This window comes from Chanodichthys erythropterus, chromosome 14 (assembly GCF_024489055.1).
Source record: "Chanodichthys erythropterus isolate Z2021 chromosome 14, ASM2448905v1, whole genome shotgun sequence".
Lineage (NCBI taxonomy): Eukaryota > Metazoa > Chordata > Actinopteri > Cypriniformes > Xenocyprididae > Chanodichthys > Chanodichthys erythropterus.
In genome coordinates, this window is record NC_090234.1 from 620,812 (window position 1) to 647,317 (window position 26,506).

At 44.0% G+C, this 26,506-nt stretch overlaps 1 pseudogene; it reads left to right on the plus strand.

The window, feature by feature from the left end:
• Window positions 1-18,755, plus strand: part of LOC137035480 (sacsin-like) — a 35,862-nt pseudogene extending 17,107 nt beyond the window's left edge.
• The last annotated feature ends 7,751 nt before the right edge of the window (window positions 18,756-26,506 follow it).

Genomic DNA, 26,506 nt, shown 5'->3' on the forward strand with positions numbered 1-26,506 from the left:
ATAATAACAGATTGGCTCATTTACCATTTGGGTATTCTTCTAAGTGTTTGCTGATTAGAAATCCTACACTATCACTTGTTGATTTATGTAGTGCATACACAATATATCAATACATGTCTTTTTAAGTTATATTCCATATTATGTAACCAAACTTACTAATGATCATGTGATTTTTGTGTTGTATTTGAATTCTCAGATTCCTAATGGTTAGCATGTTAAGAGATTTGTTTGCTAAATTAGCACAGCTTACACAAGTTACTACCAAAGCAAACCTCCATAGAATGATGTGCTCAAAGTAATATCATAATAATTCTTTTATAATTTTATTATGATGTTAAATTGCCAGAGGGTAGGCTATATGTTTAAAGTATTATTATTGTAGGCATCACAAAAGAAAGATAATATGTTACAGAATACAGTAAACATTTTAATGGTTATTCTATTAATATTAAAATGTACGTGCTTATTTCCTATTTTTTTTACATTTAGATTTTCTTTCCATCATCCAACACTCACTTAAGTTAATCTTTTAATAACACTAAAATAACATACATTTCATAACACTGTTAATTATATTTAGCCAATCTCAAAACTGTACATTATAATGTTCTGATACCTAAATTCACTTGAAGCATTATAAATAAAATTTACTTTATATTTTATAGTTTTACTATTTAATCTATTTAGACAAAATAGTGGAGAATTTATAGAATTATTTTAATATTGGTATTGCATCCCTAATTATAGTGTATCAGCAATTGACTGCCCTGATCAGCTGAAACATCAGTTTAAATGACCTTCAGAGTACTTTTGGTGTCGGATTCTGACATGGGAATTTGCTAGCAATGCTAACACTATTTAAAATTAATATTATTATTGTTGTTTATTTACAGACTTGCCATGTGTATTCAGTTCTGAACACCTTGCCATTTTTGACCCTCAAAAGAAGATGTTTGGAGATGATGAAGAAGGCTATCGATGGTCTTTGAATGACGAGGAGGACAGAGAGAGCCTTTTGAACTTGAGAGATCAGTTTCAGCCCTTTCAAAGTGTTGTCAGTCAAGTCAACAGTTGTTCCTGGGAGAAGGTCATCAGCGAGGAGCAATACTTCGAAGGAACACTTTTCCGCGTAATGAGGCTTCTGAGATCTCCGATAACTTGTATGACTCCACAAAAGTTACACAGCTTTTTGACAGTTTCATTGCTGATGCAGACATCAGTCTTCTTTTCCTGAGAAATGTGTCATCCATTACTTTGCTGCATATTGACACCAATGGCTTCTGCAACAATAGGTTAAAAGTTTCAGTTTCAAATCACTTTGGCCTTACTCATGTCAAGCAGCAATCATTTGACAGAAAAATTTGTTTCAAAACGGCATCACATATTTCCCATCAAATGGAAGAAACAAAGTCCCAGTGGCTTGTGACAACTTGTCTTCTGAAACACGGATATAAACCAGAGATTGACTCTCTAGCCAGTAAGCTGAGCTTCTACCCTCAAGTTGATGCAGCTTTTCGATTAGATGACGACAGATCACTTTGCAATGGGCGACTAAGTTGCTTTCTGCCACTTCCAAATAATGAATCAAACAAAACTGGGCTTCCCATTCACATCAATGCTTGCTTTGGCCTGACAGATAATCGGAGGTTCATTAAATGGCAAGAGGAGAATCAGAAGAATGATGAGTCTGCAAAGTGGAATGAGCTACTTATTAATGAGCTTTGATGATCCTGGATGCCATTCAGTTATCCAAAAACTCAACCCTGCCTGCTGCCACTGTGTACAATCTTTGGCCTGACCTATCCAAGACTGTACATAAAGACAGATGGCATGAAGTTGCAACAGACACTCTGAAAGGTCTAATTGAAAACAAGATCTTTCACCTTGCCGAAGATGAGAAAATCTGGGTGTCTCCCTCAGATGCAGTTTTTCCAGTCAACAATATATATAGTGACACAATGTCTGCAGTGTCAAGATTACTGATTGCTGAAGGAGAGAACCTGGTCACACTCCCAGAACATGTTTTGAAAGATATTCAAGAAATCTTCCCTGAAAGTGATACCTTGACATGGGTGACTCCATCTTATGCAAGAGATGTCCTTCACAGAAGTAAGGCTGAAAACCTCAGTAAAGATGACAAATACTCTCTTCTTGAATTTGCTCTCAGTGATGAGAAGTACACAGAACTACAAGGCCTTAAGCTTCTGCCTCTCAGTGATGGAACCTTCACTTCATTTAGCAATGGAGTGCAGGACACTGTTTTGATCGACAATGAGAAGTTTCCAAGGTAAGGTGTGATATAATTGTCTCTTTTCTTCTTGAATTCTTTAGTGTTTTTATATTGTGTTGTCAAAGTAATAATGATCTGTTTGTTTGTTTGTTTGTTTGTTTGTTTTTTCTTTGTTTAGAACATTGCTGCCATTTTGTAAAGAAGGATTTTTACCCAATGATCTGAGCCATTTTTGCACTATGCAACTAAGGAAACTAGCGACAATGAGTGAGAAAATTGTTGTCATATGTTTCATTGTGTATGCTTATAATAATATAAAATTAATATTATACATGTTTGTGAAATTTGGTTTCAATCATTTCACTTTTTTCAGGCATATACAACATAATCGATTCGGATGCAAATCATGTTGTTGCACTCTCCAAGAAGCACTTACCCTTGGACTGGAAGATGACCCAAGGTCATGTGACATGGAAAACAGCAGAAGATCATCATCCACCAAAGAGCTGGCTGTCTGAATTCTGGAAGTTTCTTAGCACTGAATGGATTGAGTTAAATGACTTTACTGACATGCCTTTAATACCACTGGAGCCACTACAGAGTTCAGGCAATTCTGTATTGTTAGCAAGGTTGCAGAGTAACACAACTTTGATTTTTCAAAGGAGCACAGCATCTAGCTTGTCAGATCATGTTCAGAAAATGTTAAGGATGGTGGGGTGTACAGTCATAAAAAGAGATGAGTGTCTTGAGATGAGTCTTTGTAAACTCACACAGAGATCAGGTCATCAAAGGCATTGCCTCTGCTTCATCACAGGAAATAGAGGAGCTGAAAGTGTACCTCTCTTCTTTAGATTCTCTCTCAAATGCAGAAAAGAACTTGCTTTCCAAGTTGCCGATCTTCAGAATAATGTCTGGGAAATATGTTGCAGTTCAATCAAAGCAAGCAGTTGTTTCAACCACCAATCCAGCCATTCCAAATGATCTGCCAATGCCTGAGACCATTGTACGGTGTGCAAATGAAGCAGATCGCAGACTTTTGACTCTTCTTAATATTGAACTCTTAGATGCAGCTAATGTGGCTGTTCATTTGGTTGAATGCATTGAGACAGCCTCTTTCCAAAAAAATGAGGAACAAACAGTAATGACCTGGATATTGAATAATGGTAGCATTCTACTCTCACAAAGTGAGCAGCTTCTCATGAAAACTAAAAGTCTCAAATTTATTGAGACAACTCATGGAGAACACAAACAAGCTTCAGATGTTTTTGATCCAAGAAACAGGACATTTCAGGATCTTTTTGAGGCAGATTTCTTTCCCCCACCTATTTAGACAAAGACCAAGGAAATGTTTCAGAGTTTGCAACGCCTTGGCCTGAAGACAGAGCAAAAAGAAATATCAACAGAAAACATACTCCAAGTTATAAATCATATTGAAAAGCTTTGTGTCCACTCACCAGATAAGGCATTCAAAAAAGCACATACTCTTGTTCGAGTCCTTAATGAGAATGATTTCCTTTCAAAATTCACCAAGGCACAGATAGAAGAGCTGAAGCAAAGACAGTGGGTTCCCTGTGAAAATCCAAAGTTCTCAAATGCAAGCATTTGTAACATTAAGAATAGTTTCTATAAGCCAGCTGAAGTAAAGGATTCAAAGTATTCTTCAATTGTTGGATATGTAATGCCACTTACCTCTGAGCTAACAGGACATGTCTGCAAAAATCTTGGACTTTATGAGCCCCCTCCTGCTGAAAAAGTCTTGGAGAACCTCACTGCACTGAGATCAATGGTCAACCCAAATTCAGATTTCCAGTTTAAAACCAAGCTGCACAGTACTTACACATTCATGCAAGACAACATGAGAAATTTCACAGATGTATTGGACACAAAAAGCATCCCCTGGATTTGGAATAAAAGTGAGTTTGTCTGTCCGGGAGATATAGTTTTAGCCTATCCATCTGAACTGGATCTAAGCCCCTACATCAAGAAAGTGCCTGAAGAGTTTTTGCAATATGAAAACCTGCTAAAAAAATTTGGTGTGACAAAAACTCTGTCTGATGAGGAGATTGAAGACATACTCCATGACATAAAACAAAGAATTGACTGCAGGTATCCTCCTCATGGAAACTTGACATAAATTAAAGTGTCAATTGCCATTCTTGAATGGATGCGAAAGAATGAGAAGCTTTTAAAAGACAGTACCCCTGTGCCTGTTATGGCACAAAATCAAAACTTTACTCTGCAGTCTTTGTCCAAAACAGTCTTCTGTGACATCAGTGCCGAAGGACTTGATGACCTGAAACAAGACAATGAGGAGTTCTATGTCATTCATGAAGAAGTTCTTCCCATCACTGCAAGATGGTTGAAAGTCCCATTCTTAAGTACTCGCATCTTAAAACCACAGTTCATACAAGCAGAGCAAGATTCCTTTGGTATAGAACAGTGTGGGAAATCTGAACTAATTACTCAAAGAATTAAAAACATTCTTAAAGAGTATGATGAAGAAAGTGACATTTTCAAAGAACTCCTTCAAAATGCTGAGGATTCTGGGGCAACCACGTGTAAATTCCTCCTTGACTTCAGAAAACATAGAGATCCCCCTGAAACACTCTTTGATGATGGAATGGCCCTCTGCAATGGACCATGCCTTTGGATCTTCAACAATGAGCTTTTTTCAGAAGAAGATTGGAGAAACATTGTCAAAGTGGGGTCAGCATCAAGGGAAAAAAAGGTCAAGATGATTGGAAAGTTTGGGCTTGGATTTAATGCAATTTTGAGTGGGAATACCCTTCTCATACTTGATCCAAATGTAACCCATTTGGAAAAACACATAGTCAGCAAAGGAAACCCAGGAATTAAACTCGACCCATTCCAGGAACGACTGTACAAAAGGTTTCCCAGACAGTTTAAATCTTATGAAGGAATTTTTGATTTTGATCTGTCAGTGCAAAACAGCAAGACAGCTTACGACGGCACTTTGATCAAATTACCATTTCGCACTCTGGAGGAGGTCAACAAGTCAGAGATCAGTTCAAAGGTATATGATGAAGAGCGAATTAGGAGTTTTAAAAATCATTTGACTGACAACTCACAAACACACCTACTATTTCTGAAAAGCATTACATCTATGTCCCTTCAAATTGTCCCTGAAAACGCATCAACTCCTCCAAGGAATGATCAGATTCACACTCCTCTCAAAATATCCAGAGAAGTCATGAATTCATTTCCAGTCTCGATTGACAAACTTCTCCAAGAGATCGAGAACACCTTCAGAAATATCAGTGATATCAAATGCCACAACATTATTGATGTCAACAAAGCAAACATTGTTAAAATAGTTCAAGAGCAGTCAGATAAATCTTTCACCCAGTACTGGCTTTTGTACTCATGTTTTGGGACGCATGATTATTTGCAAATGTTTCAGAGAGGAAATGAACAACAACATGTGTTTTCAGTTCCAATGGGAGGTATAGCTGTACCTTTGCATAGAGAGGCAAAAACTAACACATGGTCCCCTGATGAAAACCTCTTTGGCCAGGCTTTTTGCTTTCTTCCTCTTTCAATTGAGACAGGTCTTCCAGTCCATATCAATGGAACTTTTGCAGTCACATCTAATAGGGAAAGTCTATGGGAAAAAGGAGTAAAGTCTGAGTGGAACAAAGCTTTACTGAAAGATGCGGTAACCTCTGCCTACATTACTACACTGCTTGAGCTGAAAAAAATGGCCCAAAATGGACATATCCAGAACTATTCCTTCCATACATTCTGGCCTAACACACATAGACAGTAAGCAAAGCATTTTTACCCATGGTTGAGTCATTCTACTCAGCAGTTATGCAGAATGCCAATGGTAAATCTCTGGAGCTTTTCAGCAATGGACAAAATTGGTGTTCAATGGACAATGTGAGATTTCTGAATCCAAAAATTGAGGAGAACCAAGTAATTGGAGACATTGCCATGGAAGTGTTCTTGAGCTTGGGAGCTTCATATTCCAGTGTTGTTTCTCTTCCATCATGGGTAAGACAGAGTTTCATCGATTGTAGCTTCAAGACAGAGATCAAACAGAGAACAATCAACTGGCCTGAGTTTTACAACATTGTTTTTAAGAACTTGAGCTCTCTGAACACACACAGTAGAAATACTCTTGTGCTGAATGCTATTGACTTGAATGTTCCTGCTGTTGATGACCTACTGAAAAGTTACCCTTGCATTCCAACACAGAGCTGTAAGAACCTTCAATTTATCAAGCGACTTGTGAATCGTTCTGGCAAAATGGCTTGTTTGTATGAACTTGAGGAAGGACGTTTTCTTGAAGGAACAGCAAATGACTTTCTCTCACCAAAAAGGATTCAACGACTTTCAGATTTGGGAATGCTGAGTGACCACCTCCCTTTAGAGGACATCATAGAAAGAGCAGGAATGATATCCAGTGTTTGGCAACAGAATAAATTTAAATGTCTTAGACATCTTCAGTGTCTTGTGGAGATAATAAAAGACTCCTCAGAAGATGTGAATTCTCTGCACTGGCACACACTGTCTCAAATTCCATTTCTTCCTGCCTTAGTTCCTTTAGTTCAGCAAAACAAGAATGCCACTGTTCTTAAAAAACCCTCTGAAGTTTACAGTGACATTTGTCGCAGTTTCGTAAGCATGACAGAATTCACAGTTGATCATTCAGCCCTTCAAATACACAATTACGATCCAGCTCTCCAAAAATTGAGAGTACTGACAAATCCATCAGTTGAGAGTGTGCTTCAGCAGCTGTTAAAAGCACACCAACACTGCAATGCATTTGAAAATACTGCCCTCTTCAACATTGTCCAGTCTTGTTATGAATATCTCAACAATTACTTGTTGGAACAGAAAGATCCCAATCCCATTATTGGACATGCAAAATCAATTCCATTCATTTTCATTGAGGATCACTTTGTAAATGTGAGGTCAGTGGCCAGAAGTGAAGAATTTGAAGAGAAACCATATCTCTATGTGCTTCCAGCTATCTTCTCCAAATTTGAGAGGCTCTGGGACTGCCTTGGTGTCAATAAACAATTCACAAAAGAGCAATTTGTTGCTGCACTTAATGAAATTGAGGCTTTAAATGGATCTCACCCTCTTTCCATGTCAGACCTTCAAAAGTGTGTTGCAATACTCATGAAAGGACTATACAAAATCAAAGATGAAAAGATTACAGACTGTCTCATACCTAATGAGAGAGGTGTGTTGACCTCTTCTAAAGAGCTGAGATTTAATGACAGCCCATGGATGCCTGTCTCAGCTGGTGTCAAGCTTGCCCATGATCTGATACCTCGGCCTGTGGCCTGTCATTTTGGTGTAATGACAACAAGACACCATACTCTGAAGAATCATTTAGTCAGTGCGTTTCCCCTTCATGCCAAAGAATTTGGACAATCTGAGAAACTTACTGTCCGAATAAAAAATTTAATTGGTGCATATCCATCTAAAAAGGATATTCTGAAAGAGCTCATTCAAAATGCTGATGATGCACAGGCAACAGAAATTCACTTTGTGTGGGACAAAAGACAACATAAGACAGAAAAGATATTTGGAAAGAAATGGGAACTGGTTCAAGGTCCAGCTCTTTGTGTGTACAACAACAGAACATTTTCTGATGCTGATCTGGAAGGTATCCAGCAGCTGGGGGAAGGAGGAAAACATGGTACTTTAGGGAGAACTGGTAAATATGGACTTGGCTTCAATTCTTTGTATCATCTGACAGATTGTCCATCTATCCTGACTGGTGACAAATGGCTCTGCATTTCTGATCCAAATTTAAAATATGTGGAAGATGTAACAGAACAGTCCCCAGGCTGCAAGTTTTTACTTGATGATGAATTAAAAAAGTCTTTTGAGGATGTTTATCATACTTTTCTTCCAGAAATGTTTGTACTCAATTCTGGAACAATGTTTAGGCTCCCTCTCAGGATAGAGGAAATGGCAGAAAAATCTGAAATATCTAGACATACAGTCACAGACCGTGACATGAAGGAACTTTATTGTGCCTTGACTGAAGATCCTGAAGAACTAATACTCTTCTTGAAACACATCACAAAAATACAGTTCTTGGAGATCAGTGAAGATGGAACACATAAATGTCCTTTCCTTATTGAAAAGAAATTCACAGAGAAGAACATGGTAAGCAAGGAAAACTTTCACAGACATGTTCGAGAATCCCTCATGTCAGGAACAGCAGAACCCTGCAAAACCATCTATGACATGCAAATCTTATCTGGAAATAAACAGTGGAATTGGATAATTGCAGAGTGCTTTAGCTTTTCAAAACAAAACTATATGCAAAAAAACAAGCAAGATGATTCCAAAGTTCCTCAAGCTGCTCTGGCTGTATGTAGGAGCAGCAGCTCATTTAACTACACAGGGCAACTTACTGGCAGGGCATTTTGTTCTTTGCCCTTACCTGGACAAACTGGTTTACCAGTTCATGTGAATGCAAATTTTGAAGTAGATTCTTCTAGAAGGGACTTGTGGAAAGAAGATGGTAATAGTCTAAAGACAGAGTGGAACCAGTCACTGAAAGTAAACATCATTTCACCACTCTATGCTGACCTCCTGTTACATCTGTGTTCAGTCATGAAGAAAGATACACCTACAACTCTTGAATCCCTCAAGTTACAGCTAGCAACATCTTGCCTTAATTACTTTCCATGCATTTCTCCAGGAGTAGACAAAGTCTGGCATGAGATGATCCATGAGGTCTATAAATCAGTCAGCCAACGTGACCTTCCTGTTATACCCACTGTACACGCTGTTTCTGAGTCATCACATCTTTCACTACAAAAATACACAGTTACCTGGTGCAGTCCATCTAAACAACATTCAGAAAATTGTCCATATTTTTCAAGTGAAGAAAATGATGGAATTTTCAAAATTTTAGATGATATTGGGATGAAATTAGTGCCAAACACTTACAAAATGCCTGAAATAAAAGACAACTTCAAATCAGCTGGTGTGAATGTGACAGAAGTCAGCGCTTCAACAGTGATTAATTTCTTGAAGCATAGATCTTTAAATGATCCTTCCCAGACAACTAGTGATTTGCCTTTGCCCATCAGCCAGACATGGATCAAAGACAAAACAAGATGTTCAGAACTTCTGAGCTTCTGCTTGACAAATGCCAATGAAAAAAATACCCATGACCTCAATGGGCTGCCTCTTCTCCTCACACAAGATCAGATGTTAAGAGTCTTTGATTCTAAATCCCCAAAGCTAATATCAAGATTTCGCAGTCTTTTCCAAGGACATCAGGAAATGTTTGCAGACAATGATGTCAATAAAAATCATGTCCAAATTCTACATGAGGGAGAGTTTATTGATGACATAACAATTGACATAGCAGCAACATATTTGAAACCAGAACTTGATGAACTGCTCAGTCACTCATTACCTGATCAAAGGTGCCAGCTTTACAAAGCAGAGACAGATACGATTCAATGGCTGAAAACATTATGGAGCTTCTTTGATGATCAAGAGAAAAGCAACCAAAATGAATGTCTGAATGTCTTCAGTGAGATAAAGAAGCACTTTGACAACAGCCCTATCTTACCAGTAATCTGCCCCAGTCAAAATAATGCACATTTCTTACAAACAATGGGGAACATATCAAAACTGATTGAGTATCAAAATGAAAAAATAGCGTCAATTCTCATAAAACTGGGGTTCATGAAATTAGACCTCAGCTTTTTCAGTGACCTCACACTTGAGTTCCGTCTCAAGTATATGAATCCAGAACTCCTGCAAACAGGAGACAGCAGTGCTGTTTTGGGGCAGGTTTATCATGTACCTCATTCACAATTTGAGGAACTGTCTAAAGAAGAATGTGTAGATCTTCAATGCTTTTTACAACATGGGATCAGAGATTCCAATAACAAGAGTCAAGATGTGTGGATGCTCAAGTCCTTGCCCCTGTTTGAGTCAATAACTGGAAAACGGAAAAAGATTGATTCACACAAAATGATATTCATTCTGAATTCTTTGCATTACACTGATTTTCCAAACTTGTACCAGGTTGAAGAATGTGACAGTATTTTCCTCAAGTACACCTGGGTGAACCTAGAATTGGCAGAACATCTAAACATACAGACACTAAATGATTTAGAGTTCTGTGTACAGTTTATTCTTCCTTCTGTGCACGATGAATGAGGCCAAGCTTCTTGATTTAATGCAATTTTTAGTGGAACTTGGACCAGTGGACCCCAGGGTTGTCTCTGCATTGAGAGATGTCAGATTTATTCGAGACATCCATGGCTCTCTTCAGGTGGCTTCATACTTCTATGATGACAATGTACCCCTATACAAGGTAATGCTTCCAAAAGAGAGATTTGTGCCGGAAACATTTTGGGAGATTTTCAGAGATAAATGTACTGAAGCACTTTGTCTCTTAAAGGACCTTGGATTGAAACATGAAGTGCCTAATGAGGAGATCATTCAGTTTGCAAAACAAATTGAATCTGAAGCTAGAGGCAACACTCCTCTAGATGTACTTAAGGAAAGATCAGATCTGCTCTTAAGGATTGTTTTGTCAAAGAGTAATGATAAAAACTCAAATTTAATGAACAGAGTTGCTAACATTAAATTCATCTTCCCAATACAAATTCAGCAAGCACTTTGTGATTATCATAAGGCCTTTGCTCAAGAAAGGGAGGTTGTTGCAATCAGTGGATCATTAATTGACAGAGACAGTGATCACCATTTTCTGATATGGACTTCTATGCCAATCCTACCTTCAAAACGCTGCTTTCCACGTCACATAAAGAAAATAAAGGATGCCGGAGCCTTGGAGACTCCACCTCCTGAACAAATAGCTGCTAATCTGAAAAACATCTGTAGGTCTCAGTGTCACAGTGACAGACTGTTGGAAACAAGAAACACAGTATTTAGCAAATCATACGCATACCTACAGTTAATAAATTTTGACGCCTGTCTGTTCTCAGACCTTCCCTTTATCTTAGTGGAAAACAGGACAAAACTTGTGAAGGCTAAACAGACATCACTTTTGCTACATGGCGCTCTTGAGTTTAGGCCTTATTTGTACAGCATTCCCTCAAATTATATGAAATTTGAAGAATTCTTCAAAAAGATTGGTGTAAAGGAGATGCCCACAGTCAATCAATATATCACTGTTCTTCAAGAAATCTATTCTGATAGTTTTGACAAAGACAGCCTTCAGGCAAATCAGCAGAAAGCTGTGAAGCGTGTTGTACAACAGCTGTTTTGCCTGCTGAAGGAGGAACAGGACAAAACCTCTTTCCAAAACAATCAACTTTATCTTCCATCAACAGATGGAAAACGTCTCGGGTTACGAGTGTAACCCCTGTTCCCTGAGTAAGGGAACGAGACGCTACGTCAATGACGTGATGGGAACCCTCTGCATTTTGTGTTCGTGAAGCACCTCTGTATCCAACCAATGAGAAGATGTGACGTCAGAGGCGGGTGACGTCACGGACCAGGAAACTATAAAGCATACCCAGAAACAGAGAACGCCAGCTTCTGGAATATGTCTGAAGCAAAGCGCTCCAGGTATGAAGGAGGTACGGCAACGCGACGTAGCGTCTCGTTCCCTTACTCAGGGAACAGGGGTTACACTCGTAACCCGAGACGTTCCCTTTCGTGGGAACTATCGACGCTACGTCAATGACGTGATGGGAACGCTGTCCCAACTACGCCGTATCTTCAAGTGCCTGGCTGCTATCTTGCAAGACCAAGGAACCTGGAGTAGAACTTATATTAAGATTATAAAATCTGATGAAAGTGTGCTGGGATGACCATCCAGCTGCACCACATATGTCGTCCAGAGACACTCCTGACAGAAGAGCTTTAGAAGCGGCCATACCTCTTGTAGAATGAGCTCTAACGGCTAAGGGACATGGCTGTCCCACTGCTTTATATGCAAGTGAGATGGCCTCGACCACCCACTTGCTCATCCTCTGCTTGGATGCTGGGCCCCCTCTTCTAGGGGACCCGTAACATACAAATAATTGATCTGTTTTTCTCCACAGGGCAGCTCTGTGGGTGTAGGCATCCAGCGCCCTCACAGGGCAAAGCAGATTACGTTTTTCCTGATCCTGATTTTCAAATGGTGGAGGACAGAAAGCCTCCAGTACAATGGGACCTGGGACTCTAGTGGGGACCTTTGGCACGTAGCCCGGTCTAGTATGTAAGAAAGCCTTGATCATACCAGGCGCAAATTCTAAGCATGATGGAGCAACTGACAGTGCTTGCAAATCACCAATCCTTTTCAAGGAAGAAATTGCCAACAGAAAGACTGTTTTTAGTGTTAGAAATTTATCTGACACTTCTTCTATTGGTTCGAAGGGAGCCTCAGGTAACCCTTGGAGCACAATAGATAAGTCCCAGGTCGGAGTTTTTGTGCGCACCGCAGGCCTCAACCTCAGTGCACCACGGAGGAAGCGTATGACTAGGGGGTCTCGACCCACCGAGGAGCCCCCTACAGGGTTATGATAAGCCGAGATGGCTGCAATATATACCTTCAATGTTGAAGGGGTTAAGCCTTCTGAAAATTTTTCCTGAAGGAATTGTAGCACACAGCTAATAGGAGAGTGGACGGGGTCCATATTACGCTGGCCACACCATGTGGCGAACAGTTTCCACTTGTACATATACAGCTTCCTCGTGGAGGGAGCTCTGGATTGAAGGATGGTCTCCACAACCTCGGTTGGGAGACCAGATTCTACGAGCCTTGCCCCCTCAGAGGCCAGGCCCATAGCTTCCACATTTCTGGGCGGGGATGGAGAATCGTGCCGCCTGCTTGAGACAGGAGGTCCTGTCTGAGAGGAAGCTCCATTGGAGAGCCGTGAAGGAGAGATATTAGGTCCGCAAACCATATTCTTGTCGGCCAGTAAGGAGCCACCAGTATTATGTCGGCCCTTTCCTGGCGAACCTTGTCCAGAACTCCCGGGAGCAACGAGACTGGGGGAATGCGTACAGACGTAGCCTCGGCCACGTCTGTAGCATAGCATCCAGCCCTAGGGGTGCTGGGTGCTCCAGAGAGTACCACAGAGGGCACTGAGTTGACTCCTCTGTGGCAAATAGATCGACTTGAGCTCGTCCGTAGACTTTCCATATCAACTCCACCACCTCGGTGTGGAGTTTCCATTCCCCCGGCCTCGCGCCCTGCCTCGACAGGGCGTCTGCTCCCACATTCAACCGCCCGGGAATATATGCCGCTTTCAGTGAAAGGAGTTTTCCCTGGGCCCACAGGAGGATGCGGCTGACCAAATTGCATAGCAGGCGAGACCGCAAGCCCCCCTGGTGGTTGATATATGAGACCACCGTAGTGTTGTCCGTGCGGACCAACACATGGTTTCCCCTCAGGTCTGGGAGGAAGTGTTTTAGAGCTAGAAACACTGCCATCATCTCCAGCCGATTTATGTGCCAGGAGAGCTGGTGGTCCTCCCAGAGACCCTGAGCTGAGCGACCACTCATGATCGCCCCCCAGCCCGTGAGGGAAGCATCTGTCGTTAGCATTACACGACGACGAGGAGTTCCCATCACGGGTCCTTGGGACAGGAACCAAGGCTTTTTCCACATGACCAGAGCACGAAGGCATCGCCGCGTGACTTTGATCATGCGAAAAGGATTTCCCCTCGGGGAAAACCCCTTGGTCCTGAGCCACCACTGTAAGGGTCTCATGTGCAGAAGGCCAATAGTAATAACGTTGGACGCAGCTGCCATCAGACCCAGCAGTCTCTGAAACTGTTTTACAGTGAGTGACTGGCCTAACTTCACCCCATTCACGGCCCCGAGAATGGCATTCACACGAGCAGGAGTCAATTGCGCCTGCATCGTGGTGGAATCCCAGATTACACCTAGATAATTCGCAACCTGACTCGGGACCAGCACACTCTTTTTGGCATTGAGTCTCAACCCAAGCTTCTTTATGTGTGACAGAACAACATCTCGATGTTGAACTGCTAGTCGCTCTGTTTGAGCTAGTATCAACCAATCGTCGATATAGTTCAGTACGCGGATGCCCTGGAGTCTCAGCGGAGCCAGCGCTGCATCCACGCACTTCGTGAACGTGCGGGGTGATAGAGATAGGCCGAAAGGAAGGACCCTGTATTGGTAAGCTTCGCCCCTGAAAGCGAACCTGAGGAACTTCCTGTGAGAAGGATGGATGGATACATGGAAATAGGCGTCTTTCAGATCTATTGCCACAAACCAGTCCTCGGACCTGATCTGTGGGATAATCTGTTTGAGTGTGAGCATTTTGAACTTCAACTTTTTTACAGATCGATTTAACACACGTAAATCTATGATCGGACGCAACCCTCCATCCTTCTTTGGAACAATGAAGTAGCGGCTGTAAAAGCCTGACATTTTGCTGGGAGGAGGAACCCTCTCTATAGCTCCTTTTTGCAAAAGCGTCGTAACTTCTTGCTCCATCACCAGAGACTGCTCTGGGGCTACCACTGTGTGGAGAACCCCATTGAACTTGGGCGGTCGAGAACCGAACTGAATTCTGTAACCCTGTTGTATCATGAGCAGCACCCATTTTGAAATGTTCGGGAGACGTTTCCATTCTTCCATATATTCTACTAAGGGAACCAGTCTCTCGAGACTGGTCTCTGGTGTTTTTTGAGCACTTGGCTCGTTCATCTGGCGCGGCGCACCGGCAGACAAACGAATCGAGCGCTGACCGATCCCCCTCGGAGGATCGGTGGAGACCGCTGCGCCCTGACGCACGCTGGGTGGCAGGGTTGGCAGGACGGCCCCCTGAGGGCACCGGGGTAGAATGGGCGCCCGAGATGATAATTGAATTACCCCGGAGGGGACTGCCCTCAAAGGTCCCAAATGATTGGCGTCAGGACCTTTTCTTGGAAGTCTTCCGGGAGATAATGACGGTCCTCAGATCCGTCCTACCCCCGGAAGGCTTCGCCTGTGCTGACCGCCCCGGTCCCCAAGCTTTCTGCGGGGGAGCCCGGGTGGCCACACTGGCTTTCTGCTGCGCCCTGTGCGCCGAGGAGCTGGCTATCGGCCGAGACTGCTCCCGCCCAGCAGTCTCGGGGGATGAGAGCGACGGGGGAGAAGCTTTTGGAACGCCGCTGACTGTTTGCGTGTCTCCTGAAACCTGTCGACGACAGATGTCACTGCGTCGCCGAACAGGCCAGCAGGAGACAGCGGCGCGTCCATCAGGACGTTTTTATCCTTTTCTTTGATGTCGGATAAATTAAGCCATAGATGCCTCTCCGTGGCCACCAGGGCTGCCATAGAGCGGCCGATTGATTTGGCCGTCTCCTTGGTGGCCCGGAGAGCTAGATCTGTTGCCTTTCTAAGTTCATGAATGGCTTCAAATGATGCTTCCCCACTCTCATCTATTTCCCCCAGCAGGTCGGCTTGGTATGCCTGCAAGATAGACATAGTATGCAGGCATGCCGCCGCTTGACCTGCCGCCGAATAAGCCTTGCCCACTAAGCTGGAGGTTGTTTTTAATGGCTTAGTGGGCAACGTCGGGGTCTTAAGGGACGATGCAGACTCGGGAGAGAGATAGCTCGCGAGCGTCTCTTCCACCCGAGGCATCGCCCCATAGCCGTGGTGTTTCAGCCCCATGATGTTTCTGTATAATGATGTTTGGGGGCTGTAAACACGGTATTGAACTGGTCTCTTCCACGACCTCGACACCTCGGTGTGGAGGTCGGGAAAGAACGGCAGACCCCGGCGCTGGGGTAGTGACCGCGCTGGAAGAAATCTTTCATCAAGCTTGCTTTTAGGTTGATTTTCCCTTTTTTCTACGGGCCAGTCTATGTTTAACTTTTCAACTGCCCTGGTCACTACCTCCAAAAGCTCCTCGTGCGCTGGAGATGAGGATGGCGGTCCCTCATCTCCTTCTTCGGCACCCTCCACATCAACCTCCTCGGAGGAAGACATGTTGAGTGCCGGTGTCTCTCTCCGGGGGAAAGAAACCGCAGCGCGTGCTTCCGCCACCAGAGGAGAGACACTGGGTTCAGCAGGTAAGGGGAGCGATAGGGCAGGACCCGTCTCTCCCCCCTCTGCTAAATCCATTTGTGAACCCCACGAGTGCAGCCTTCGCTGTGCCTCAGCAGCAGCGGGACCGGACCCGCGAGGAACACTCGCCGCGGCGCCCTCCTCAAAGAGCGCCCGGCGTGAACGCAGCACTCTGAGAGTGAGCCGCTCGCAGTGCACACAGACAGCTCCCTCGAGAGCTGCCTGTGCGTGCTCAACTCCCAGGCATTTTACACACATATCGTGTGTATCCCCGTCCGTAATGAAGCGCGGACAGGGAGGAACACACTTAGTAAAGTTTTGCTGCTTTTCCGCCATTTATATATATATATTTGTCTTATTTTGTGACTGTGAAACTCTTGTCCTCAGACGAAGAGATGAGTGTATGCAATGTGCAGGGACAAACAACAGTAAATAAGACAGACAAGATACAGATAGCGCTTGCTGAAGACAACAGAAGCTGGCGTTCTCTGTTTCTGGGTATGCTTTATAGTTTCCTAGTCCGTGACGTCACCCGCCTCTGACGTCACATCTTCTCCTTGGTTGGATACAGAGGTGCTTCACGAACACAAAATGCAGAGGGTTCCCATCACGTCATTGATGTAGCGTCGATAGTTCCCACGAAAGGGAACTCTATGAATCCAGCACTTTGTTTTTCAATGACATAGTCTTCCAGCCTGCAAGACTTGAGGGTCCTTTGGAAACCAAGCTGAAACTGCTTGAAAAATGAAACTGCTGCTATCTTGGAGATGATCACTATGAACATCAAACATTGTTGCAGCTCCTTCCCCAGCAAGTTCGCCCCAAATTTCTCTCAGATGTAATTTCTGAAAACCTGGAGGAAACAAGTGTCCAGTACTGTGATGAAGGGGAATGTGAATTCAGTGGCTGGTTTGACAAACACTTATCTTCTGCTGCTTTTCTTCATGGGCTAGTCTGTCTCATCAGAGAAGACAGCAACGGTGAGGTTTCACAGTCTGAAGCTGCTGGAAAGTGTGAAGAAATCTTTTCTAAGATTCAAATTATCTGTTGCAAAACACTTCAAACTGAACTTCTCTTAAACTGTGAGCCACTTGAAGGTAGTAAGGCTGAAACAGATGTTTATGTGAAAAAACAGAAAGATGGATTCAGTTTCTACTTGAAACACAATGATGACATGGCCTTCAAAGTAGTAAATGAAGTTAATATGTGTCTTACTAAAGAAATCAATGCTCTTCTAAAGAACTGCCTGACCATCTCAAGCCTTCTAGTGCTTGGGCAACTTCTGCTGTGTGATAACATGGAGGATGTTGAGAAAACCCTGGCAAATCATGGCATTCATAACATTGGTCACAAGGAGGAAGGACACAGTGCCTTACCGAAACCTGGATGCCGCATTCCTGAAGAATGGCACGACTGCCTTGATATGAACTATCTTAACAACTTTGAAAGTGGAGAGTATGTTGGCTTCAGCAAGGACGAATCAGGTGAATATTTCTATGCCATTGTTATCAACCGACTGGATGATTCAATGAGACATTTTCTTGCCAGATATAAAATACAAGTTGGCAGCGATGACTTCATTGAAGTAAGCTCTCTTGACCTTTACCAATTTAAACGGGAAAAGAAGGCAACTGTGTCAACAGGGTCCACTTGCACAGATAAAGATGTTCTTTTGACATCCAGGCCTCCACCCAACACAGAGTCCTCTTGCACAGATATAGAACGTCTTTTGACATCCAGACCTCCACCCAAAACAGTCTTTCCAGGGACATTTGCAGTGATCAAAAGTGAAATTGACCAAAGCTTAAATGAAATCTGGAATATGTCAAGTGAGGACAAACAAAAAGCCCTTAAACGTCTCTACCTCCGGTGGCATCCAGACAAGAATCCAGGGAATGAAGAACTTGCCAATGAGGCATTTAAATACCTGCAAAACAGAATTGAGGAGCTACAACAAGGTGAAACTGCTCATAGCACATCCTCAACCTGTAGAGACTTTCGAGATTTCTATGACACGTGGAACACAGAGGCACGAAGCCACAGGAGGGGACGCGAGAGGTTCTATCAGAACTACTCTAGAAGGCATTATAACTTTTGGTCATACCACAGAGAAACTCCAAGGCCAAACAGAGGAGAGGCAAAACGCTGGTTTGAACAGGCTCATTGTGACATCAGAGCAGCTCACAACGACACTGGAGGAGATTGCTCAGAGTGGTGTCTGTTCAAGGTGCATCAGGCTGTGGAAAAATCCCTGATAGCAGCAATGTACAACAAAAGTGGACAACATCCCAACAACTGCTCAATAACTAGCCTTGCTCAGCAGGTGTCCCATTACAGCTCACAGCTGACTTCTTTACCCAACATTGTGAGACAACTGACTGAACTTGGTGTTGATGGCAAAAAAACCCAGTATCCGAACCATCACCAATTTCCTCACATTCCAAACAAGCATTTCAGCCTTAATAATGCCAGACAGGCATTGGATATTGCAACAAAGCTTTTAGAAAAAATAGAAGAATACATTTCTTGAAACTACTGACTATGTTTCATTGAGAGAATCATGAGTTCATCAGCCCATTCAGTCTTAATTGGAAATGGTAAACAGACTTAGCTTGCTGTCCTTGAAGGAGGCTCGAGCCCGAGGCTCGGTACAAACTCTGAGCTAAACCCCCTATAACAGTACTGCGCAGAGGGAGAATAAGAGAAATAGAGGAGATGGGGAGGAGGAGAGATTCTGGAAGAATTGTCACTGGGATGACGCAGTGACTGCTGCTTATATACGCTCATTATGATGACTGACAGGACTGAATGTTTAGGTTCCTCCCGAACCTACGTTTGGAACTACATTTTATACTGCTACCATACATATTGGAAATTCTTAATTCTTTGTTTTGATAATTCTGGTTCCAAGCCTTTTTCTCCTCTTACATACAATTATATGCAACATTTATATTATTGTATACTGGGCATACAAGGTCATGGGTTTGATTCCCAGGAAATGCATGAAATAAATTGTATATCTTGAATGCAATGTAAGTTGCTTTAAATGGAGTGTCTGCACAATTTGCATTAAAAATTACATTAGAAATAAAAGTTCAACTTCAATCATTTAAAAAAGCATGTTTTTGATTAAAAAAATATTAATAGAATTCAAAAGCTGTTTCAACCAAATATTCTCTAAATGACAGAACTGCAAAAAAATTAACATTAACATAAACAGTCATCCTGCGATACAGATGCCGTATGTGCTTTACAGTCCTGACAGCAAAACCATTTCATGAGTCCATTGCAATAAAATCAATCTTGTAACGACAACTGCTGTAAATAATGTACATTTGAGCAGAAATATTTTTCAAATTGGGTTACCTGAATAAGACTCTTCATCTATTCACTGTTATTACCCTGATTCCTATCCTGCAAAGTCTAAAAGCTCAAACATAAGTAAAACAATATAATAAAAAATGGATAAAAGAAATGAAATACAAATAACAAACAATCCACAGGCATATGAAAATATTTAACCCTGTAAAGCCCACTCTGACAGTATTACAACATCACTTTCAAAAAAAAAAAAATGCCTGCAAATGTTTTTTTTTCTCAAGACCACATTTACATAGTTACAGTTTTTTTTTTCAATTGCTAACATACTTTTGTCCAATCTGTAGTCACATTTTCAAAACTCTAAACACATTTAGCAGATCATCTGTCTGTTGTGTCCATACTGTTAACACTATTCATGTCGTTTTCACACAAAATGCAGTCAATTAACACATTTCTTAAATGCTTATTTTTTTTTTTTCATATAATCTTATCCCATACCAAAATCATGGATCTTTCTCATCTTATTTGCAAATGCTTAAACACAGCAAGTCAGAAATGAAGACCCAATGTTCCAATCTTTAATTATAGTATAACACCTATACTTCAACAACAGCAGCAGCACAAAGGTATTGAAAAAAATATATAAATCAAATACTGAAATAATTGATAAGACATATTAAGAAATAGCAGATTCCAATCTCAGTTGGAGGCATAGTCAGGTGTTGAATTTACAGTTTTTTACGATTGCTTAAGCACAATTTTGAAAACAGGGCCCGGTTTGTCAAAACACTACACACAATTAACACAACCCTACACCAAAGTAGCACAACACTTCAGATCATTTACAAAATGAAACACTTCATTCAAAACTTTACATTCATTTAACAAAACCCAACTTTGACACCGTAAGGAACACACATGGTTCATATATTCTGATTCTGTTTGATTCATTTACACACTGCTGTGCTCAATCTTAAACTCTTGTAACTTTAATACTTTTCTAATTATATAGTCTGGGTTTGATTTTTTTCAGAGATATTGTTAGAGTAAAGTACATGAATATATATATATATATATATATATATATATATATATATATATATATATATATATATATATAAAAACACAAGATCAGTACTGCACATTGATGAAAATATTTATTTCTCACCACATTGCAAAACCATTCAATACATCAATGCCTTTCCAAAGGTTTTTATTTTGCACTGAAAATTAGAACATATTCTAAATATAATATATTACAAAAACAAAAATATTTGTGGAGACAAAACACCAAAGCATCATCTCTTGGCCTAGCTGGATCTGGCGATGTCCTTTCACGCAAGACAGCGAGGGAAGAATCTTCTTGAAAGGTGAATCCATCCTTGCACAGATCCTGCATCAGTTCAGTCAGGCCTTCTCCATGGCTTGAATGAGGCACATCCTGACAGAGGGCTGGAGATTGTAAACCTTCCATGCCAAAAAAAAACAACAAACAAACAAAAAACTCCTCAATGGGTTTAAGGAAGGGACTGTATGGTGGGAGGTATTGGAGTGAAAATTGTGGATGCTAATGAAACCAGTTTTTTGACCATGTTGTAAGGGTCTAAGTTGGCATGCTGGTGGAGGACTGCAACATATATTGTGATGTCAACACCACAGTGTCCCGGGACATTCAAAATGATGTTTCTCCCTCTCCCTCTTATTGCAACATTGCCTTTCATTTTGTTGAAGACACATAAACTCACCTTTTGCCTTTTTATTGTATTTGCACCTGATTGTTGAGTTTACAGTTAAGCACCTGAGTGTCTGCACACCTGACGGCTGTGTTTGATCAATTGGTTTATAGGGGTGGTATTTTGGAAAGCAGTGTCTTGAAATGACAAAGAAGTGACATTATGTTTGATTTCTGTGTCTAATGTAGAGAAGTGTGTGTAGTGTTTTGCAAAAAGTGTGAGGCTGAGAATGTGCTTATAGTTGTGCAGATCTGGGCTGAGGTTTTGCTCCTTGAGTGTAGAGTTTCAGTAATTGTGTGTTATTTTTAATTTTAGTGTGTAAGCAATCGTAAAAAACGTCTCGGGTTACGGATGTAACCCTGGTTCCCTGAGTAAGGGAACGAGACGCTGCGTGAAACGCATTGGGAACCTTCTGCGTGATATCGTCATTGAAGCACTCCTGTATCCAACCAATCGTGTAACGAGACGTCAGAGACGGGTGACGTCACGGACCAGGAAACTATAAAGCATGCCCGGATGCAGAGAACACTAGCTTCTGTGGAAAATCTGAAGCAAGCACTCGCAAGCATGCAGGGGTACGGCAAGAGACGCAGCGTCTCGTTCCCTTACTCAGGGAACCAGGGTTACATCCGTAACCCGAGACGTTCCCTTTCGTGGGAACTATCGACGCTGCGTGAAACGCATTGGGAACGCAATCCCAACTGTGCCGTACTTCAAATGCTTGTTCATGTTAGCTCGAAAGTACGGAGGACCCTGGAGTGGGGCCCACATCAAGGTTATAATACCTGATAAATGTATGCTGGCTTGACCATCCAGCTGCATCACAAACGTCACTCATAGAGACGCCATACATCAAAGCTTTCGATGCCGCCATACCCCTTGTGGAATGAGCGCGGACGTTAAAAGGAGAGGACTGTCCGACCGCTTTATATGCAAGTGAGATGGCCTCAACCACCCACTTGCTCATCCTCTGCTTGGACGCCGGTCCACCTTTATTAGGAGAACCGTAACAGACAAACAGTTGCTCTGTTTTACGCCACAGGGCAGCTCTGTGGACGTAAGCATCCAAAGCCCTTACTGGGCAAAGCAGATTCAGTTTTTCCTGATCCGAAGACATAAATGGAGGAGGATGAAAAGCTTGAAGCACAATAGGACCCGGGACATTGGTGGGGACCTTAGGCACATAGCCGAGTCTAGCATGAAGAAATGCTCTCACCATTCCAGGAGCGAACTCCAGATATGAGGGGGCCACTGAAAGGGCCTGAAGATCTCCAATTCTTTTCAGAGACGTAATAGCAAGTAAAAATATCGTCTTTAGAGTCAGGAACTTTAAAGACACCTCCTCCAGTGGTTCAAAGGGAGCCTCAGCTAACCCACGTAGAACCACTGATAAGTCCCAGACCGGGGTCCTTGTGCGCACTGGAGGCCTCAGCCTCAGTGTACCACGGAGGAAGCGTGACACGAGGGGGTCTCGACCGACCGAGGAATCCCCCCCAACATGATAGGCTGATATAGCCGCAACATAAACCTTCAAGGTTGAATAGGATAAGCCCTCCGAGAATTTTTCTTGGAGAAAAGATAGCACAAAGCTAATAGGAGCACGGACAGGGTCCGTTTCATGTTGTCTACACCAGGTAGAAAATAAATTCCACTTATAAGAGTAAAGCTTCCTCGTGGAGGGAGCCCTGGAGCTAAGTATGGTCTCAACAACCTCAGATGAGAGACCAGCCTCTATGAACCTGTCCCCCTCAGAGGCCAGGCCCATAGTTTCCATAGTTCTGGGCGGGGATGTATTATCGCGCCGCCCGCCTGAGATAGAAGATCCCGTCTCAAGGGGAGCTCCATCGGAGCGCCGTCTATCATGGACACCAAGTCCGAGAACCATATTCGGGTCGGCCAGTATGGGGCCACCAGTATCAGGCTGACCCCTTCCTGGCGTACTTTCTCCAGGACTCGTGGGAGCAGAGCGAACGGGGGAAATGCGTACAGACGTAGCCTCGGCCACGTCTGTACCATGGCATCCAGACCCAGGGGTGCTGGATGCGTGAGGGAGTACCAGAGCGGACACTGGGTTGACTCTCCCGAAGCAAACAGGTCTACTTGTGCCTGACCAAAGTTTTTCCAAATGAGATCCACCACTTCTGGATGGAGTCTCCACTCCCCGGGCCTCGGCCCCTGCCTCGACAGGGCGTCTGCCCCCACATTCTGACTCCCGGGGATATAGGCTGCCTTCAACGAAAGCAGTTTCCCCTGAGACCACAGGAGGATCCGACGGGCCAAGTAATTTAGTTGGCGAGACCGTAGACCCCCCTGATGGTTTATATAAGAGACCACTGACATATTGTCTGTGCGGACCAGCACATGATGGTCTCTCAGGTCTGGGAGAAAGTGTTTTAGTGCTAGAAACACCGCCATCATCTCCAGCCGATTTATATGCCAAGAGAGTTGATGGTCCTCCCAAAGACCCTGAGCTGAGCGACCGCTCATGATCGCTCCCCAGCCCGTGAGGGAAGCGTCTGTCGTAAGCATTGCGCGACGACCAGAGGCTCCCAACGCGGGACCCTGGGACAGGAACCAGGGGTATTTCCACACGGCTAGAGCACGAAGGCATCGCCGTGAGACTTTGATCATTCGAAAAGGGTTCCCCCTCGGGGAAAACCCCCTGGTCCTGAGCCACCACTGTAGGGGTCTCATATGCAGGAGGCCAAAAGGAATTACGTTGGACGCAGCTGCCATTAGACCCAACAGTTTCTGAGACTGTTTCACAGTGAGATACTGGCCTAACTTCACCCCTTTTACGGCTGACAAGACAGAGCTCACACGGGCAGGAGTCAGACGTGCCCGCATTATTGTGGATTCCCACATAACACCTAGATAATTGGTGGTCTGAGCCGGTATCAGCACACTCTTCTTGGCATTGAGCCTCAGCCCAAGCCTTTTCATGTGAGACAGAACAACATCTCGATGTTGAACTGCTTGTTGCTCTGAGCGAGCTAGAATCAACCAATCGTCGATGTAATTCAGTATGCGAATGCCCTGGAGTCTCAAAGGAGCCAGGGCTGCATCCACGCACTTCGTGAATGTGCGGGGTGATAATGATAGGCCAAACGGAAGAACCTTGTACTGGTAAGCTTCGCCCCCGAAAGCAAACCTGAGGAACTTCCAATGAGAAGGGTGGATGGACACATGAAAGTATGCATCTTTCAAGTCTATCGTCACAAACCAGTCCTCGGACCTGATTTGGGGAATGATCTGTTTGAGTGTAAGCAACTTGAATTTCAGTTTTTGTACAGACCGATTTAACACCCGTAAATCTATGATAGGACGAAGTCCCCCATCCTTCTTTGGAACTATGAAGTAGCGGCTGTAAAAGCCTGACAGCTTGCTGGGAGGAGGAACCCTTTCTATAGCTCCTTTTTGCAAAAGTGTCATAACTTCCTGTTCCATAACCAGAGACTGCTCGGGGGTCACCACTGTGGGAAGGACCCCATTGAACCTGGGCGGGCGAGACCCGAACTGGATTCTGTACCCCTTTTCTATCATGAGCAGCACCCAATTTGATATATTCGGTAGAGTTCTCCATTCTTCCAGAAAATCTACTAAGGGAACCAGTCTCTCGAGACTGGCCTCTGGTGTTTTTTGAGCACTTGGCTCGGCGCTCTGAAACGGCGTGCCGGCAGAAGTCAGCCGAATCAAGTGCAGGCCAACCCTCCTCAGAGGATTGGTGGGGACCCGACGCACACTGGATGGTGAAGATAGCGTGGTCCCCGGAGGGCGCTGGATGGAAGCGGGGGCCAGGTGTTTCAACACCACGCTTCCTCCAGACGGGGGCCGCCCTCCTGGGTCCTGATCCACAGATATCAGGACCGCTTTTTAGAAGCCTTCCGCGCCACAATAACAGCCCGCAGGTCTGTCTTGGGCTGAGAAGGCTTCTGTGCAGCCCGCCCCTGTCCCCAGAATCTACGTGGGGGAGCACGGGCGGCCACACTAATTTTTTGCTGCGCTCTGTGGTGCGCTGAGGAGCTCGTTGCGGGCCGAGACTGCTCCCGCTCAACAGTCTCGGCGGGGATTTTAGACCGGCGGGGGAGGAACCTCTGAAACGCCGCAGATTGTTTCTTGGTCTCCTGGAACCTCTCGACGACAGTTGTGACTGCGTCGCCGAAGAGGCCCACAGGAGACAGCGGCGCATCCATAAGGGCAGCTTTGTCTCTGTCCCTTATGTCAGAGAGGTTCAGCCACAAGTGCCTCTCCGTGGCCACCAGGGCTGCCATAGAACGGCCCACTTCTTTAGCCGTCTCCTTAGTGGCACAGAGAGCCAGGTCTGTCGCCATGCGCAGTTCCTGGATGCACTCGAAAGTGGCCTCCCCGCTGGTATCAATTTCCCCCAGCAGGTCAGCCTGATAAGCCTGCAGCAGCGCCATAGTATGGAGACACGCTGCTGCCTGACCTGCCGCCGCATAAGCCTTGCCCACCAAGTTAGATGTAGTTTTAAGGGGCTTGGTGGGCAGCGTCGGTGCTTTTAAGGACGATGCCGATGCAGGCGAGAGATAGCCCGCGAGCGTCTCTTCTACCCGGGGCATCGCCGCATAACCATGCTGTTTCAGCCCCACGATGTTACTGTAGATCGAGGTCTGGGGGCTGAAAACCCGATGTTGAACGGGTCTGTTCCAAGATCTAGACACCTCAGTGTGTAGATCTGGAAAAAATGGTAAGCACCGACGTGGGGGTAGTGACCGCGCGGGGAGAAAGCGTTCATCAAGCTTGCTTTTTGGTTTAACGTCTCCCCGCTCTGCTTCTGGCCAGCTGATATTCAATTTGGCTACAGCTCTGGTCACTACCTCCAAGAGCTCCTCATGTGCAGGGGAAGAGGATGGCGGTTCCTCTTCCCCTGCTTCGACGCTCATCACATCAACCTCCTCAGATGAAGATAGATGAAGCGCCGATGTCTCTCCCCGCGGGGAAGAAACCGCTGAGCGTGCTTCCACCACGGCAGGAGAGACACTGGGTCTGGCGGCTGAAGGGAGAGATAGGGCGGGGCCCGTCTCAACCCCCGCCGCCAGATCCATCTGTGAACCCCACGAATGGAGTCTTCGCTCTGCCTCGGCAGCAGCGGGACCCGATCCGCGGGGAACACCAACCGAGGCACCCTCCTTATTATCAAAGAGTGCCCGGCGAGATCTCAACACTCTCAGGGTGAGCTTCTCACAATGCACGCAGACAGCCCCCT